The 19,973-nt window shown below is 43.5% G+C and overlaps 1 long non-coding RNA gene across 1 annotated transcript in view; it reads right to left on the bottom strand.

Moving 5' to 3' along the window:
- LOC145508736 (uncharacterized) overlaps positions 1–19,973 on the bottom strand; it is a 114,614-nt gene that overhangs the window by 58,782 nt on the left and 35,859 nt on the right. The window contains exon 3 of the long non-coding RNA XR_014055579.1: positions 17,351–17,472. This is a non-coding gene — a long non-coding RNA (uncharacterized LOC145508736). The remainder of the gene's footprint in view (positions 1–17,350; positions 17,473–19,973) is intronic.

The following is a 19,973-nucleotide window of genomic DNA, read 5'->3' as shown; positions in this document are numbered from 1 at the left end:
CAAGAAATTTTGCCTACACCAGCCTTCTTATGCTTACTAATGCATGACATATCTTTTCATATTATTCACTTTCCATCTTATCATTTATATTTAAAGAGCATTTCTTGATGACAGCATGTAGTTGGGTCTTACCTTTTTATCCAGTCTGAATTGTCTGCCTTTGAATTAGAGTATTCAGTCTATCCTGCTCCAGTATTCTTGCCTGGAGAACCCCAGGGACGGAGGAGCCTGGTGGGCTGCTGTCTATGGGGTCGCACAGAGTCGGACACGACTGACGCGACTTAGCAGTAGCAGCAGCATGAACTAATATAATTATTGATATGTTTAGTTTCATGTGTGCAATCTTGCTATTTGCTTTATTTTCATATGTTCTTCCTTTTTGCCTCCTTTCCTGCATTCTTTTGAATTAATTATTTTTGGTTCTAATTCATCTCTTCTGCTGACTTTTAAGCTAGACCTCTCTGCTTTACATCTGGTTGATTTATGGAAACAGTGAGCATCCTTAACCTACCATAGTCTGCTTAGAGTTAATACTGTATCAACTCACACGCAATATAAAAATTTTACAACAGTATATTTCCATTTACTCCTTGCTCATCCTTTCTGTTATTATCATACATTTTACTTCCACATATGTTATAAACTCTACAATACATTAATGCTTCTGCTTTATGTTTTCAAAAATTAGAAAAAGGGGGAAAAACCTTTTATATTTCTGTATGTATTTACTATTTTCATCTCTCATTTCTTCAGCTACATTCATGTTTCATTTGAAGAACTTTAGTATATCTTGCAGTGCGGATCTACTGATGACAAATCCTTTCAGCTTTTGTTCTGAAAATGTCTTTATTCTGCTTTTATTTTTGAAGGTTTTCCCCTGGATATAAAATTTTAGATTGTCAGGGTGGCTTTCTCCTCTTTTTCTCAGCACCTTGAGTACATCTTTATATTTTTTTCCTGGCTCAAATTGTTTTTAATAAAAGTGGGTGATTTTCTGTTTTTCTCCACCATATACTGTATCTTTTGGCCTTGGCTGCTTTAAAAATGTTCTTTGTATCTTTGATTTAAACAGTTTGACTATAATGTAGCTTATATGTTCCCTGTGTTTATTCTGCTTGAGGTCCATTGAGCTCTTTGAAGGTAACTGGTATTCTTCAACAAAGCTGGGTTATTATATTTTCAATTTATTTTTCTTTTCCAATCTTAATCTTCTCTACTTCTGGAATCCTAATTACATATATGGTAGACTGCTTGATATTATCCCAAAGTCAATGAAGCTCTGTTCATTTTTTTTAGCTTTTTTCCTCTCTTTGTTTCACTTTGAATTGATTCTACTGTTATATATCCAAGTCCATTGATCTTGTCTCCTATAGTGCCCAGTCTTCTGTTTTGCCCACTGAATTTTTCATTTCAGATATTTTCAATTCTCAAATTCCCATTTTTCCATTTCTTTACTGATATTCTTTTATAGGTTCATCCATTATATTTATATTTTCCTCATAATTTTAAAAATGTATTTATAATAGACATTTTGAAAGACCTTTTCTATGAATTATAATAAAGACCTTTTCTATGAATTATAATATCTGTGTCATCTCTGCACCTGTTTCTCTTGATTACTATTATTTTTTCCTGGTATGGTCTCCTTTTCTTGTTTCTTCACAGGTTTCAAAATTTTTGATTATATGAGGGGTATTGTGGATAATATGCTGTTGAGCCTCAGATTTGGTGTCTTCCTGAAAAGAGTTTTGAATTTTTTTCTGGTAGGCATTTAATTTACTAGTGGGCCATCTTGATCATTTTGCTTTTCTTTTGATAAGAATTTCTCTTAATATGAGCAAACTTGAGCACCTTTCAAAAGGTTAAGAGCCACTTCCACTTCTTTTCCTGTGGACCATTGGTACAATTTTCTAGCCTATTTTTTCTATAGGCTTATTGGTGCTCTCCTCTAATTTTAGAAATTCTTTTATATATTAGATATATGATCTCTCTGTGATGTAAGTTGCAAATATTATTTCCAGTTTGTTGTTTATCTTTTCACTTTGCTTATAACAACTTTTGCCATGCCAAAAATTTTTTTTTTAATATAATCAATTTAGCTATATTTTCCCTGTTGCTTATGGATTTTAAGTCACAAGATTGAGTTCCCCATTCCCTGGCTACAGAGAAATTCAACAATGCTTTCTTCTAGTACTTGTATGGTTTCCTTTATTACATTTACATTTCTGATCCATTTGGGATCTATCCTAATGTATGACAGAAATGAATGCAATTCTATTTTTTTCTATATGGCTCTCCAATGATCTGAATATAATTTAAGTCCATCATTTTCCTCTGATTTCAGCTGTTGTCTTTATCTAATATTAAATCTGCATATGAATGGGTCTTTCTCTGACTTTCTTGTTCTGTTTCATTTTAATTATATAGGTTTCACAGAATGTTTTAGAGTCTAGTAGGGCTAGCCCCCACTCTTTGTTCTTCTTTTTCAGCTTTTTTCTCACTATTATTTGTTCTTCCAAATGAACTTCATAATAAACTTGTTTAGCCATAGGAAAAATCTGAAGATATTTTTATTGAGACTACCAAGTTTTCATAAATTTACTTCAGGGAGAATTGTCATCTTTAGACCAGGCAGACACACCACAGTTTTCCCCATACCTCTTTATTCCATTACCTGTGTAGGGCCTAGAAGCATCTGAGTCAGCAACTCTCCTTAAAAACACTGGGAATTGCAAAGAATGAAGTCTCTGACCCTGGCACACAGTGGGTGCTCAACAGATATTCATGGAACGAAAGAATCCTATTTGCCAGTCAAGTTCTGAGAGTTTCACTGACTTAGCAAAGGTACATGACCAGGGGGTGGCAGAGAAAAGGAATTTAAAATGAGGATCTGCTTTGCTGCACAGTCCAGTGGTGTTTGATAGCCGTCCAAGTGCTGGCCCACACATCCTTTCTCACCTATTAGCTGCTAATAGCCACAGACTTGGTCCCAAGCCCTTAACCATCTTGGTTATTCTCAGATACACCCCATTAACACAGGCCACAAGGAGGGAGACCTCAAACCTTAAGGGAGAAAAAGGCCCTGGTGACTTTTTAGCTTCATAAGAGTTGAGTTTGAGTCTCTTTCTTTCTCTTTCCACCTAGCTCCCCTAGGCCTCATCAAATCTACTGTGGCAAGCACCCCAAGGCAGCATTGCAGAAAGGCAGGGTGAGGGGGAGCCTGTGCCCATTGTTCAGGGGTTTCCTTGCCTCTTTAGAGGGAAGAGCAGAGGACTGCCAGTTCTCCAGGCCTTAGGCCTCCCAATATCCCTGGATACAGGAGTGTCACCAGCAAACTGCCTTTAAAAAGAACAGCTAATTTCCTTTTTTTTTTCATTCAACAAACAGGTATTGAGCAGTTCCTCTGTACCAACCACTGTGTTAGCAGTTAAGGCCTGGGAGAACTCAACAGACATGTTCCTCATTCTAGAGGCAGAGGCTGAAAAATAAGCCTGTGAGAAAAATGCCTTCTATTATAACAGGGCAGGACGGGAGCTATGGGAATGTCTAGTGCGGATGCCTCATGTGGGGATGGTCAGGAAGGACCTCTCTGAGGCTGCCACCTTCCAGCTGAGTCCTAAATGATGAGAAGAAGTGGGGGGGGGGGGAGAAGGAGAGGGGATGGAATGTGCAAGGACCTGGAGGCAGGTTGGAAAAGCTGGAGGGAGCTCAGAAGACTGGGACATGTGGGTCAAGGAGGTGGCAATCGGAGAGGCGAGCCAAGCAGCTAAGAGCAAGATTGAAGTGGGCACTTATTGTTGGCTGCGGTAAACATTTCTCTGCCTTACGGGATGATGAAGGAACTTGGCCTTCCCTCTAGAAGTGGGTCTAAGGTTCAGAGCTGAGGATCCGGAAGTGCTGCTTTCTCCCAGTTCTGATGAGGACTGCTAGCAGAGACACGCTCTGCAGGGCCACTGGAAAGCAGCAGATTGATCCAGCTACCTGTAACCAGTCCCGCATTCCCCTACTGGTTTGCAATTGAAAGTCAAGGAGAGAGGCAGAATTTCAGCTTGTGGGAAGCAATGTTCCCCTAAGAGTCTTCCTCCCTCCCCCTCCCTCTTACCATACTCCCCTAGAGGCCAGTTGAAGGGTGAGGGGTTGGGAGGACTCCAGGGGATTCCCTCCTGCAGTGTGGGGGCTCCTGTAAGAAGGCAAGATTGACAGGTCACTCTCTGGTGGACACTTGCTGAGTGGCAGGGCCTGAAGGCTCTCAGGGGTGGGGGTGGGTGGAGTCTGCAGTGTTGCCATTACATGAAGTTAAATGCCACTCTAAGAAAAAAAGACACATCACCAAAACAAGGACCATCACATCTTCAGAGACCACCAGCATCTCGTGGATAATTGTTGACCCTCTGAGAAGCCAGGGACATCTTCCTCCACCCCCAGGAAGTCAGGTGTGTGACACAGCAGCTGCCCACCTTGGATACTAGATGGTGGAGGAGGAAGGAGAGACCTGAGAATCAGAAAGGGAGGCAAGTGGATGTTGCTCTGAGATGTAGGGAGCAGGCCAAGCCTCTGCTCACTTCTGGTCCTGTTTGAGCCATTGGTCCAACCCACACTAGGAAGAGGGAAGAAATGGACTTTAAATGACCAGAATGTTTGGCATCTACTGAAGTGATCATCACCAAATGGGTGAGGTGATAGATCTGAGGGCTTCCCTGGTGGCTCAGATGGTAAAGAATCTGCCTGCAATGTGGGAGATCTGGCTTCGATCTCTGGGTTGAGAAGATCTCCTGGAGAAGGGAATGGCAACTCACTCCAGTACAACCAGAGGCAGAAATAGAAGGAAAACAGGCCACTTTATGCTAATGGCTAAGTCAGTTACTTGTCTGTTATATCATGGAATTTTCCAAACAATCATACAAGACAGGTACTATTATTATTGCAGTTTTTGAGATGAGGGGATCTAGGATCCAGGATAGGAAGGAACTTGAAACCACACAGCTAACAGGTAGCTGAGCTGGGATTTGAACTCTCACTGTTGAGCTCAGAAGCCACTTCTCTCAGTAGCATCTCCCACATCAGGGAGCCTGAGCCGGCATTCCAGGCTATTGTCTCCTCTCCCGGCTATTCTTGGAATGAACCCAGTGAGGGGAGCTCTGCACCTGCCCAGACACCTTATCATATTTTCAGATGGCTGTTGAAATAGCAACTCACATTCTTAAAGGTTATTATGGTTAACACGCACAACAGTCATTCAATAAGCATTTATGAGCCTCTACCACCATGCTGTGCAGGCATGCTGAATCGCTTGAGTTGTATCTGACTCTTTACTATCCCACAGACTGTAGCTTGCCAGGCTCCTCTGTCCATGGGATTCTCCAGGCAAGAACACTGGAATGGGTTGCCATTTCCTTCTCCAGGGGATCTTCCCGACCCAGGGATTGAACTCACGTCTTTTACATCTCCTGCATTGGCAGGCAGGTTCTTCACCACTAGAGCCACTTGGGAAGCCCTGCTGGGCACTTCCCACCTCCTCTGAGAGGAGGGCTCCATAGGTAACTCTTTCATCTGTCTTCTGCATATGAGGGAAGGGAGACAGAGGGAGACTGTGACTTGCTTAAGGTCATACAGAGCTGGTACCACCACCACAAAGCATTTCCTGAGTGCTCAGTACATGTCAGGCACTGTGCTGGGTGCTGGACACGGTCCCATGGGGCTTGAGAATTCCTCCTGCCCAGTACTCTTTCCACTGCCCCAGCTGTCTTCACCCACTCCCACGTCTGATCCCTGCTTTCCTGCGTGGAGTTGATGCTTCTCTGGCCAAAGGACTGACTTCCTGACTTGGGGAAGGCCCTGTAGCAGGGAACCCGGGAGTCTTGTGGAAAAACAGAGAATTTGGCTTTCTTCCCCAGCGTCGGCTCATCACATCTGCCGACCTGCTGCTGTAGGAGAAGGTGCTGGTAGTTCAAAGCATGGGCCCTTGATTAATTTCTCATCCTCTATAAATAAGTGAATAAAGGCACGTTCTGCACGCACTGCTGCGATGCCTCCTTCGGGCCTTGTTACTTACAGGTCTTGAGATGTCAGACTTCGAACTTCCAGTCATACTCTGTCAAACTTCTTAACTCGGCAGTGGTGTCCTGTACTCACCCCCACACCCAATCTGGGCTCCTGCTGACCTGTCTTCTCTCTGGATTCACCAGTTTTTCGCACAGCCCTGCTTTCCTGGCAGTCCATCACAACAGAGTAGCTAAGCATATCGGCTTGTGGGTTCAAATCTCAGCTTTGTCACTTCCTGAGGTGTGACCATGGATAAGTTACTTAACTTCTGTGGTCCTCAGTTTCTTGAAATATAAAATAGGGATAATGAAAATAGTGTGTATCCTGGAATTAAAGTCCTGGTTGGGAATCAGACAGTAAATAAATAGGCAGTCACACACACAAGAATTTCACTCAGTGACATGACAGAGAGTGATGCAGAGTGTCAAGGAGGGCTTCTCTGAAGAGGTGACACTTGAGCTAAGACATCAAGAATGAGAAAGAGAGGATTCAAAGAGGATCTTATGGCAGCTCCAGACAGAGAAGGGACAGGGAGTGTGACTCTGGGCAAGCTCTCTGAAGGTGGGGAGAGGTTGGTTAGAGGGGTCCCTGGTGCTAGGGGGTGGGTGGGGAGGTGGGTCAGCCCTCTCACAAGGGGCATGTTAAGCAGAGATGGGCTCTGAAAGGCTGGATTATGTAACTAAAGCCCAGGAGTGAGAGAAAAGAGACATCGGTGGGGGACTCTGGGGCTGTCATGAGGCCCATTCTCAAGTCTCTCAGGGCTGGCTCCTTGAGCACTTTCCAGCCTCCTGTCTAGTGAGGAGAGGAGAAGTGGCAAGTCCCGCTTTCCTCACCACAGGTCCCCATCTCTTCTCCCCCTTTCCTAAAGTGAAACTCTGTCCAGAGAGGGCCTGGGGTCAGCCATGTATTAATACACAGAAGTATGTAGGTCCTCCAAACAGGGCAACACAAAAGGCACTGATTGGTCTTTTGGGCCAACTGTGATGTAAATACTCCCACCATGGCTGATTTTGCGTTTCCAGCCTAATGTGTCATTGTGGAGCTGAGAAGTGATGCACATGATCAGCCCCCATGAGCATGTGGGCGCTGGCTGCAGCTCACCGCTGCGTTCACACTTGAGGAACAACCAAGGGTATTTAGGAAGCATTTACCACGCATCAGGCACAGTGGTAAGCACTTTTTATGTACACAACAACTCTGTGAGGCAGGAGCTGTTAATACTCCCATTTCACACGTGTGAAATGCATCATGGATAAGCTCAGTAACTTGCTCAAAGTCATAGTTAGGCAACCACGGAGTTGAGATTAAACTCAGAGTAACTTAGAAGAAAGTAAACAAACCCTAAGCCTACTGCTCAGTGGATTTTTGTGTGTATATACCTTATGTAAGCAGATCATGACAGGGAACACTTCTAGCCCCAGCTGGCTGTTTTATCACTCCTATCTTTGATACTCTCCCTCCAAGGTAACCACCATTTTGATTTTTATCATCAGAGATTCCCTTCATCTGTGCTTGAATTTTATGCAACTGGAATCATTTAGTACATAGTCTTTTGTGTCTTTGCTTCTTTCTCTCCAGTGTCATGTTCTTTCTCTCCACACGTCATTGTGTGTTTCAGAAATTAGTTCTTTTGAACTGTCATATGCTTGTTGGCAGTGTGTGAGTATACACAGTGCACCTAGCCATTCTCTAGTGGATGGCCTTTGGGCTTGTTTCCACAGAGCATGCTCATAACCACTATGATATACAGCCACTAAAGTTTGGGTGCACTCCCTGACTTTTCCTGTCTCTGGGGTATTTGCAACCTTAACATGTGGGTTGAGAGGTATCACAGGATATATTAGTTCTTGACTGTGGCTATAACAAACTACCACAAACTTAGTGGCTTAATGCACACAGAGTTATTACTTTACAGTTCTGAAGGTCAGGAGTCTAAAATAGGCTGGCAGCTATGGTTCTTCTGGAGGCTGTAGGGGGACAATCCCTTGCCTTGCCTTTTCCAACCCCTGGAAGCTGCCTGGGTCCATCTTTGCTTCTGTCATCGTGTCTCCTTCTCTGACTCTGACTTTCCAGGCTCCCTCTCCTAAGGACCCTTATGATGACATTGTCCTATGCAGGTAACTCAGGATACTCTCCCCATCTCAAGATCCTAACTTAACTACATCTGCGAAGCCTTTGGCCATGTAAGGTAACATATCCACAGGTTCTGGGGTTAGGACACGGACATCTCTGGGGGACATTATTGTGCCTATCACAATGGACTCTCTTGATGTAATGGAAAGACCCCACTATGGGAATCAGGAACCCAGGGTTCCTAGTCCAGTCCCTTTGCCGACTTACTGTGGGACCTTTCTGGGCTTTTGGCTGGTATAAAATGAAAGGCTAGGATGGACTCCATTTCACAGATGCCCCCCCAGCCTCCACTTTCTATGAGTCTATACATAAGCATTAGGCTTGGGGCTTTATCCCACCACCCTTTTTATCTGAGTGTGCCAATTTCTCCCCACCCCCAGGGCAAAGGGAGCACCCCTTCTGAGAAGACCTGGGAGGCCTGCAGCACGTCCCCCTCTCCTTCCCTTCCTTTTTATCCTGTGGCCTCTGGGCCTTTCATCCAGAATGACTTCGAAAGCCTGCTATTGATTTTCTTATTGCCTCAGGTCATACTCCCCCTCCCTTCATCTTCCTTTAAGTGGAAGTTTGAAAACCTAATTTGGGGGGAAAAAAAAAATATATATATATATATATATATATGTACATATATATATATATCACCCGCATGATTACGGGGGCTGGGCTGATGAAGCAGCTATTCCAGGAGGCTGGGTATAAAGTGCTTGGAGGAAGTAATAAAGACTCCCTTAAAGACTCCTTTCTGATATGAGCTGACCTGGTCTTGCATTTGCAGCTGATTGTTGTTCTGGGCTCCCAGCAGTGATTGAAAAGAAAAAGTGGGATTCCACATATAAGTGGTATCATATGATATTTGTCTTTTTCTTATTTCACTCAGTATGACAATCATTACGTCCGTGCATGTTGCTGCAAGTGGCGTTATTTCATTCTTTATTATGGCTGAGTAATATTCCATTGTATATATGTACCATATATTCTTTATCCATTTCTCTGCTGATGGTCATTTAGGTTGCTTCCATGTTATGGCTATTTTAAATAGTGCTGCGATTAACATTTGCGTGTATGTATCTTCTTGAATTGTGGTTTTCGCCAGATATATGCCCAGGAGTGGGATTGCTGGATCACATGGTAGCTCTATACTGTTCTTCATAGTTGTAAATAAATTATACTCCAATAACAAAAAAAAGTTTAATGAAGAAAAAAAAGAGAAAGTGAAGACCAAATTCTTTTCTTTTTTATCAATAAAGAAGCCTACTTTGTTGAAAGTGAACCAGCAGCCTGTTGGGTCTTCATTTTTTCTGCTAGCGAGGCAGTTGGTCTTTCCTAGCTGGCACTTTGTGGCTAATCACCTCCTCCATCCATTTTCTCATTGATACAGTCATTCATGAACATCTGCTTTTTCTAGTTTGCATGAAAATTAGGGCATGTACTTTGAGATTAGATGGTCATTCATTCAGTAAATGTTTTCTGGGTGCCTACTTTATGTTAGGCAGTTGGTCAGGCACCAAGGACAAAATGACAAGCCGATAGATAAGGAGTTTGTCCCCAAGGAGCTTATAGCAATGGAGGAGACAGAGGGAAACTGTATAATCCCACAAAATATAGAATCACAAACTGTAGAAAATGCCAGAAATGAAAAGTCAGGGAAGCTATGAGAGCTAATTCCAAGAGGGCATGAGTTAGTTCAGGGGTGAGGAGAGGGTGTGCTGAGGAAAACCTGCTGAGCCGAGAATTAACTGGGTGAGAGAAGGAGTGTGATGGACATAAAGGAATTTGCTCAGGTAAAGTCCTGAGGCAGCAGAAAGCTGAGTAAGTATGAGGGCTTTGGAGGTGAAGAGGGTGAAGGACAAGGGAAGGAGAGCAACATATACCTGGGGAGTTTTGAACTTATTAATTCCATAATAAGGTCTGTGAACAGGCTAACTTTGTGTCCTAAGCCATAAAAAGGGTATAGAAATACCTTCCTCGAAGAGTGGCTTGGAGGTAGGAGATAGATGGGCCCCAGGCTGTCTATCCCCTGTGGGCAGATACTCCAAAATAGCAGGAGTGAAAGAGGAGCTGAACCCTGCCCAGATAATAGATAAAAGACCACATATTCCTCATCCTTGAAGTCAAAGAGACTTCCCTGACTACACGTGTGCAGAAAACCTCTTTGGAGGTCAAAAGAGGGGATATCACCTCATAGTAAGTGATGTCAACCTACCCATAGCCCTCTTCAATAGAATCCATCTTGGCTAAGAAACATGCACGCATACATGGGAGGACCATGAGATGTACCAAATACAGACTCAGAATCAGGAAAACCAAAATGACTGGCCAAAGGAAACCGGAAGAAAATGCACAATAAAAGTGATTCAAACTACCACGAGGGTGAGACTCTCTCAGCACACCATGTGTCTATCCACACATACTCTTTTTTCCCCCCAAGGTCTCAAAGTACTTTATTTATTTTAAACTTCTAATTTTATATTGGGGTATAGCCAATTAACAATATTATGACAGTTTCAGGTGAACGGCAAAGGGACTCAGCCATACATGTACATGTATCCATTCTCCCCTCAAATTCCCCTCCCATCCAGCCTGCCACATAATATTGAGCAGAGTTCCATGTGCTATTTTGTATTGGGGTATAGCCGATGAACAATACTGTGGTAATTTCAGGTGAATAGCAAAAGGACTCAGCCAATAGCAGTATCTATAAGTACTCTATTTCCTCCTAGTAAACACTTTGTTTTACCACTTTTTTCCATCTTTATGTGGAAATTTCTGTCTACACAGCTGACAGGCCAGGGCCTTGTCACTGGCCACTGATCTCTGGTGGTCTAGTGGCTAGGATTCAGTGCTATCACTGCCCGGGGTCTGACCTCAATCTCTGTCCAGCAACCAAATTCTAGTTTCAAGCTGCTGCAGGCTGAGATCATCCAAGATCAGCTTTGAGGACTCATTGAGATAAAATATGACATTTTGAGTATACTATCCAAAGCAATCTATAGATTCAATGCAATCCCTATCAAGCTACCAATGGTATTTTTCACAGAACTAGAACAAATCATCTCACAATTTGTATGGAAATATAAGAAACCTCGAATAGCCAAAGCAATCTTGAGGAAGAAGAATGGAACTGGAGGAATCAACCTGCCTGACTTCAGGCTCTACTACAAAGCCACAGTCATCAAGACAGTATGGTACTGGCACAAAGATAGAAATATAGATCAATGGAACAAAATAGAAAGCCCAGAGATAAACCCACGCACCTATGGACACCTTATCTTCGACAAAGGAGGTAAGAATATACAATGGAGAAAGACAATCTCTTTAACAAGTGGTGCTGGGAAAACTGGTCAACCACTTGTAAAAGAATGAAACTAGAACACTTCCTAACACCATACACAAAAATAAACTCAAAATGGATTAAAGATCTAAACGTAAGACCAGAAACTATAAAACTCCTAGAGGAAAACATAGGCAAAACTCTCTCCGACATAAATCACAGCAGGATCCTCCATGACCCACCTCCCAGAATATTGGAAATAAAAGCAAAAATAAACAAATGGGACCTAATTAAAATTAAAAGCTTTTGCACAACAAAGGAAACTATAAGCAAGGTGAAAAGACAGCCTTCAGAATGGGAAAAAATAATAGCAAACGGAGCAACAGACAAACAATTAATCTCAAAAATATACAAGCAACTTCTGCAGCTGAATTCCAGAAAAATAAACGACCCAATCAAAAAATGGGCCAAAGAACTAAACAGACATTTCTCCAAAGAAGACATACAGATGGCTAACAAACACATGAAAAGATGCTCAACATCACTCATTATTAGAGAAATGCAAATCAAAACCACAATGAGGTATCATTTCACACCAGTCAGAATGGCTGCTATCCAAAAGTCTACAAACAATAAATGCTGGAGAGGGTGTGGAGAAAAGGGAACCCTCTTACACTGTTGGTGGGAATGCAAACTAGTACAGCCACTATGGAGAACAGTGTGGAGATTCCTTAAAAAACTGGGAATAGAACTGCCATATGACCCAGCAATCCCACTGCTGGGCATATACACCGAGGAAACCAGAATTGAAAGAGATGCGTGTACCCCAATGTTCATCGAAGCACTGTTTACAATAGCCAGGACATGGAAGCAACCTAGATGTCCATCAGCAGATGAATGGATAAGGAAGCTGTGGTACATATACACAATGGAATATTACTCAGCCATTAAAAAAAAATACATTTGAATCGGTTCTACTGAGATGGATGAAACTGGAGCCCATCATACAGAGTGAAGTAAGCCAGAAAGAAAAACAACAATACAGTATACTAATGCATATATATGGAATTTGAAAGATGGTAACGATAACCCTATATGCGAGACAGAATAAGAGACACAGATGCATAGAACAATTTTATGGACTCTGAGGGAGAAGGTGAGGGTGGGACGTTCTGGGAGAATAGCATTGAAACATGTATATTATCATATGTGAAACAGAACACCATTCCATGTTCGATGCATGAGACAAGGGCTCAGGGCCGGGGCAATGGGATGACCCAGAGGGATGGGATGGGGAGGGAGGTGGGTGGGGGGTCCAGGAAGGGGAACACATGTAAACCCATGGCTGATTCATGTCAATGTATGGCAAAAACTATTACAATATTGTAAAGTAATTAGCCCCCAACTAAAATAAATAAATTTATATAAAAAAATATATGACATTTTAAGATAAAGTGATTAGCCTAGAACTTGGTCTGTTATACCCCTGCAATAAACGGCAGCAACTGCTTTTATGACTGGGCAAGGTACACTGCTGCTGGGAGCTGGGGGACAGAGATGAGTCAGCTTTTGTCCCTGCCTTTGTCCCTGCCTTCAGGCAACTTCTGGCTTCCCTGGTGGCTCAGAGGTTAAAGCGTCTGCCTGCAATGCAGGAGACCCAGGTTCGATCCCTGGGTTGGTAAGATCCCCTGGAGAAGGAAATGGCCACCCACTCCAGTATTCTTGCCTGGAGAATCCCATAGAGAGAGGAGCCTGGTAGGCTACAGTCCACGGGGTCGCAAAGAGTCAGACACGACTGAGTGACTTCACTTTCAGGCAACTTCTAGCTTCATTGATAGGATCAGCAATAGCTAGTCTGCAAGTGTGCCTTAGCTTCTCTGAGACAGTGCTCAGAGGAGGGATTGCTGACTCCGGTGGGGAGTCAGGGAAAGCTACTTGGAGGCGGAGACATCTATATGCCCAACACATAACTCAAGTCAGGCGGGAAAGCAAGGACCATCTTTGCCTCCCTAGGAGCATCTGGGATGCGGAGACAGAAACAGCTGTGTTCCCTGCCCTCCTGCTGAAGTGAAGGAATTTGGAGGTGCTGCTTCTCTTATTAATCCAGCTGTGAGCATTTTTTAGACCATCGTGAGTCCCTGAGGAACCAGGCGCAGAGCCTCTGAACAACATCGTTAAAATGCTTCCCAAGAAGAAATTCAAGCCGAGCGGGTGAGGAGCAAATGGCAGCACCAGCACCAAGTGATATGAGCTCAGAATGTGAGGCAGGGGATGGCTCCTGCCTAGATCTGTGCCAACAGTCTTGGACAAGTCCCCTTACCTATGGGTCTTGGTTTTCTCCCCTGTAAAATGAAATGATTGGCATAGATGATGACATTTCTTCTTCTGACATTCTATGTTTCCGAAAGGAAACTATGTGAAATAGCCCCATTACTTCTTTGCTAAGATTTTGGGGACAATTTCTGTTAAGATCAAAGGGTTGAGGGGACTTCCCTGATGGTCCAGTGGTTAACACTTCACTTTCCAATGCAGGGGATGCAGGTTCGATCTCTGGTCTTGGAACTATATACCACATGTCTCACGGCCAAAAAACCAAACCATAAAACAGAAGCAATATCGTAACAAATTCAATAAAGACTTTAAAATCGGTTCAAAAAGAAAATCTTAAAAAAAAAAAAAAAGAGCAAAGGGGAAAATGGAGGCAGCTCCCCAGTAATTTTGACTCCCTCTCAATACCTTTGTAAATGTAACATCCAAACACTTCCAAACCTGAGTTTGGGAGCCCAAAATATATGTGGCAAGCTAATTAATTTCCTCACTTCATTTTCCTAATCTAGTCCTAGCATTGATATTTCTAAGCAAAATGGGACCACAAGCAAGTCATTTAACCTTTCCAACTGTCTATTTCCTCTTCTTAAAATGCAGACCTCCAACTGAATCATCTCCTTGGGCCCCTTCAGCTCTCAGTTTTCTTTGTCTTTTTCATTCATGGCTTTGATCTTTGAGCAGGTCACTAATCTCTAGCAACAAGTGAGATGGGGAAAAAGGACTCAGGTGGGCTGCCATGGCCCTGAACCTCAGTGTTGTGATCTGAATAAAGTTAACATGCTTAAGGGTGTCTTTTGTAGACCAGCAGTGTAGCCTCCCAGGTGGTGCAGTGGTAAAGAATCCACTTGCTAATGCACAGCAACACAAAGACATGGGTTCGATCCCTGGGTCAGGAAGATCCCCTAGGGAAGGAAATGGCAACCCACTCCAGTATTCTTGCCTGGAAAATTCCATGGACAGAGGAGCCTGGCAGGATTGCAAAGAGTCGGATATGACTGAGCACGCAGAGAGCAGAATAGCAAAGTAGTTACAAGCATGGGCTCAAATCTGGCCTGACTCAATGGACATGAGTTTGAGCAAGCTCTGGGAGATGCTGAAGGACAGGGAAGTCTGGCATACTGCAGTCCATGGGGTTGCAAAGAGTTGGACTGAGTGACTGAACAACAACAAATCTGGCCTATGTCACTTACTATCTGTGTGGCTTTGAGCAAGTGCCAATCAAGCATGGATAGTTCCATTTAAGCAGAAAAGCAAGAAGTCTCTGTTTCCTTATCTATAAAGTGGGAGTGAAGGTAATGCCTATTGCTTAGAGTCATCATGAAGATTAAATATATAGTGCTTTACAAATTTTTATCTGCAGTAAGATAAAACAGCTTCTCTGATAAATCGGCAACTGCTGCTTGGCCCTAGGGTTAGGGACACATGGAGTAGTGAGGACTGAAGCCAAAGAAAGACTGTACATTCTGTCTAAATGGGTCCATTTACTTCAGCTGACTATAACTCTGCAGGTCTCAGTGTTGCCAGATTTGAATTTTTTTCAAAAGAAATCAGAAATCTGGATTTTTTTGGTGAGATTGCTTAATCTTAAAATGTCAACTCACAATTTAAAAAATAAACAAATAAACAAACAAAACCATTGTGCAAATAAGATGTGGCTGCTGCCAGAATGCGGTCCACAGGTTTTCAGTTTATAACCTGTGTGCTCAAGGAATGATGGGGAAAACCCTGGTCATCTAATTTAGTGCTCTCATCCACCCTGGTTTAGAGATTCAGAAACTGAGGCCAAAGCTAAGAAAAGTGCAGTGACTTCCCCGATACTGCATGGCTTGATTATATTAAAGCAGGACTCAAACTCAGGTCTTTTGACTCCTAGTTTGGTGCCCTTTTGCCAAGTCACAGGAATCCTAGAAAATCACGGCCTGGATGGTGAGCTGCCCTGGTGCTTTGACCCCTGCTTCTCTCCCGGGTCCTTTCCTGCAGTGCTTATGGACAACTGTGTTTTGAGAGATGCACAGAGCTTCTACCTACGTGCCTGCTTGACACTCACAGTCCAACGGGAACTCAATACAGTCCAACGGGACAGGGGTGATTCCAACTTGTCTCAGCTATTCCCCTCACTCCAAGCCTCCCATCTGCCCCCTTTCCCTGAGATCAGATGCAAAATGAGTTTTAGTTGGAATGTATCTTTTTAAAAAGATTACAGGACAAAATCATCCTTGGTACAATATAATTATAAAATATAATCTCCTTGTGGCTAAATTCTTGAGCAAATTTAAGCTAAAAACAGTTTTATTCTTAATAAAAACAAGATTAGCAAATGGAAATATATAATTCTTATTAGAAAGATCTACTTAGATGTAAAGCATTGCAAAAGACAGCCTTTAACTGAGCTTTCAGACGCTGTCCCAGCCATCCATGTCCCCAAATGCTTCCTCCCTTCTGGGGAGCCCCATAGATGTACCTACATTGCTTCTGAAACCTCTCTCTTGGGTCCCGATTCTCAACCTTCATTTCCCTCACTTTAAATTCTAGTGCAAACCAGCTCAGCCCTCCCGTTGGCATCCCTCCGCTCTGACGGACTCTCTGCCCATCGGGAAGTCCGCTCTACTCCATTCTAAGAGCCTTGTTAGGGGTGACTGGGATGTGTACCGTTGGCAAATCGCTTCTGGAAGCGAGTTTCCCACTTTGGCGGGAGATGGAGCAGGGACTATCCCACTGGGATACCGGTGTGGCTTATCAGCCTGCGTCCCAACTCTATGTTCCTGACTGGGGTTTTCATAATCTCTTTTCCCTCAATTGCTTCCTCTTAAAAGTATTTGCATTTAAACAAGAGTTTGCTCCCCTGCTGATTATTTCCCCCCTCCTCTTTGATTCCATTGCAAGAGCTGCCAGAGTTGCTGAGTGTTGGTGTCTGGATGGGCTCCATGGCAACAGTTGGTAGTTGAATGGTGTGAACTTCATCTTTCCTTTTACAGATATGGATGGCAGAATAGGTGCATTTAGAAGAAATTTCCAGGAAGTGAAAACGGAACTATTTGTCACCTCTGAGTCTCCTGGGCCTACTTTGAAAACCTCTGGGTAGATTGCAATGGGTAAAATTTCTCAGAGAAGGGACCCGCTCAGTGATATTTTAAAGCCAAGAGCACACAATTCTATCCAGGGAGAATGGTGCAAAGAGTGTGAAGAATTGAGTTCTAGGGTCTCCTTGACACTGACCCATGACATGGCCTTGAGCAGACAGGTGATCTCTGGTTAACCTGAGTGTTTTTGCATTGTGCTGGGTGGAGGAGGAGCCTCTGAGGCTGAACTCCAGGACCCTCCTTCCTGTGGCGCTTCGCTCACCTTGCACTTAGCAGAGTTCAACATATTACACATACAAAATTTGGTGTCAGACAAAGCTGGATCCCAAACCCAGTCACATACTTGTGACTTTAGGCAAATAACTGTTTGAAGCTTTGGCTTTGCCACAAGGCAAAATGGGGCTGTCGTAGATACAATTGTTGTTCTCAATTCTTTACACCCTTACTCTTCCATGTGACTTGGCAGTGCACTTATGTGCACAGGAGTATATTCTCTTACCTTATGCGTGTTGGATTTCACCATATGTCTTGCTTGGGCCAATGGAATGTTAAGGACTTGGTGTGAGCAGGCGCCATAAATATTCTTCCAAGGTTTGGTTCATTGGTTCTTACGTCTATGACCTACCATGGAAAGAACATGAACATTAAAGTGTCTAAGTCTACAGGGAATGAGTACACACATGGAACAGATTGGAGACCATCATCAGCCTGGAGACTACTTATGGCTTGAATCTGAGCCCCTCCCAAGCTGGCCTGCAGACCTATGAACTAGAAAATGAAACGCTTTTTATTAAAAGCTATTGGGATTTGAGGGGGTAGTTTGTTATGTACCATTGTTGTAGCCATAGCTGACTAATACAGGGAAGCTACAACAATGAGGATTAACTGAGAATGTGCATATGTTACCTGGATGTTGTCATCTCCATGCACCACTGCTTTGTTCAGTCTGCACTACCCTCAAGGTAGGACTCTGATGTTATCAACTCACCCCTGCCCAAATAGAGTCCATGACCTCAAGAAGCAACATACATTTTACTAACATCTGGTCATCACTTTCTATCTGCCCCCAAGCCCCATTCTCCCTCTGAAACCTTCTTCATTGTTCTTTTCATCCTCAGAGGAAGTTAGCTTTAGCCTGTCCCCTTTAGTCTTGTATCCTATGCCATCACTTAACATTATCTTCAGGTACACTAGGAACAGCAGCAAGAGAGACTTAAGTTCTCAAGGACCACCCCCTTAGATGGTGTGACAGACAGTGTCACTGAGCCACCTAGAGCCCCTTGGCACTCACTGTCCTCAAACTGCCACGTCTTCTGGTTCTTCACAAATACACTTGAGATTTTTTGTCCAAAGACCTTGCTCGGTTTGGTTTGTCCACGAGCAGGACAGAAAGGCCAGGGAATTGGCTCTGTTGTGTGATGTACAGGAGTTGGTGGATACAGCCTTCAGATTCTTCATCCCTTAGATGGGGCAACTCTGAGGCATGTTCTGCACTGTCTTCCTGAGGACTCCAAAGATTTGAGCTCCAATTGTCCACAGCATCATCCACCCAGAATTAACCCTGGTATTGACTTCTTTCCCTTCCCCGTCTTTCTTAATCCACTCCCTCATCATCACTTCCTGAGATTTTCTCCAAATAAGCTATGCACATCCTGATCTTTGTCTCAGGGTCTACTTCTGGAGGAACTCAATTTCAAATACATGTGTAAGTGTGTACAAATGCATAGATGATATAAAGAGCAAGTAAATATTTTTTTCTTGCCATAATAGCTTTTCCTCCACTTAATGCAGTGCCAAGTAGACAGTAAGCATGCAATAAATGGTAACCATGATGATGGTGATGATAAGTCTGGCAAGAGCAATCTCTGTGCACTCCAGTTGGAGTTCGTTTGGCATTGTACCCCAGGAATCTTCTTGAGCTCTTCTTGCCTGTTTCTTGAATACCTGAATTCATGGATATCTGTTTCATTTGCAGCCCTTGGTCTGACCTTAATAGTAATAATAATTCATAACGTCTAAGGAGAATTTTAGAGCTTATAAAATGAGTTGTGACTCATTCATTCAACATTCATTTATTGGACTTTTGTTTTTAAAATGCCTACTATATACCAGGCATTGCCTAAAGTGCTAGGAAAATAGCAGTGACCAAGACTGTGCCCAAAGCTTGTGCCCTCGTGTGACTTAGGTTCTAGGCAGCTTAGACCACACAGCTTAACACTGAACTAACTTAATTATTGTTCTAAACAAACATTTAAAATACACATTTTATAAGCAAATCATTAAATAAGAACTTAATTAAACAGACTGTGGTAAGTGCTATTAATACATAGAAAATAGAACAGGATTGACTGATGGGGAAGGATTGAGGGGATTTTTAGATGGATTATCAGGACTAGTGACTGCAAAGTGAATCAGTACCCAGGAGTTCAGGTGTTTAGCTAGAGTATAGAGGTGACGTAGTTCATCTTGGAATCTTACAACAACCTTGTCAGGTGTCTATTCTTATTTCTCTCACCCCTTCCTCTCCTTTCTTCCTGTGAGGAAGCCATGGCTCAGAGAAATCAGATACTTTGTCCCATGCAGCACAAGAAGGAACTGGGACTTGAAACTGGTTGTTTGTAGGTGACCCAGAAGGCACCGGGCAGCAGAAGACCTCAGATGGGGATGTCAGGAATCCAGATGATTGCCTCGCTCATGCCAACTTCCAGCTTCCATGTGCGGAAAACGATCATCTTTAAGCCCAGTGTCATTGATGACCCCCCACCCACCTGCTGAGTGTTGCCAGCCAATACACCCAGCAGAAGGAAGGCAAATCTCACCAGTCTTTCCCCAACAAAGCCAGCTGGGTGCCTGGAGCAACACACGCTGCCTGGTCCACTGTGGCAGCCAAAGATGCCAGCTGTCGCTTGGCAGCCTTGGCATGATGCAGAGATTCAGGGACGTGCCATGGCTAAGTCAGTCACACCTCCCTGCCCCGCGTGGCAGCCACAGACGCACAGCATGAGCACTGGGGGAGCGTCTTCGCTTCCAGACACAGCGCCAGCAATGGGCAGGAGTGCCAGGCAGGCTGGCTCCCACATGCAGCCCAGCACACGTGCTTTCCCAGTCTTTGGCGTCTGAGC

This window comes from Giraffa tippelskirchi, chromosome 6 (genome assembly GCF_054371585.1).
Source record: "Giraffa tippelskirchi isolate mGirTip1 chromosome 6, T2T-mGirTip1v1.2.pri, whole genome shotgun sequence".
Classification (NCBI taxonomy): Eukaryota; Metazoa; Chordata; class Mammalia; order Artiodactyla; family Giraffidae; genus Giraffa; species Giraffa tippelskirchi.
The sequence above is the reverse complement of the archived record's forward strand: the minus strand, read 5'-3'. Positions and strand labels throughout refer to the sequence as shown.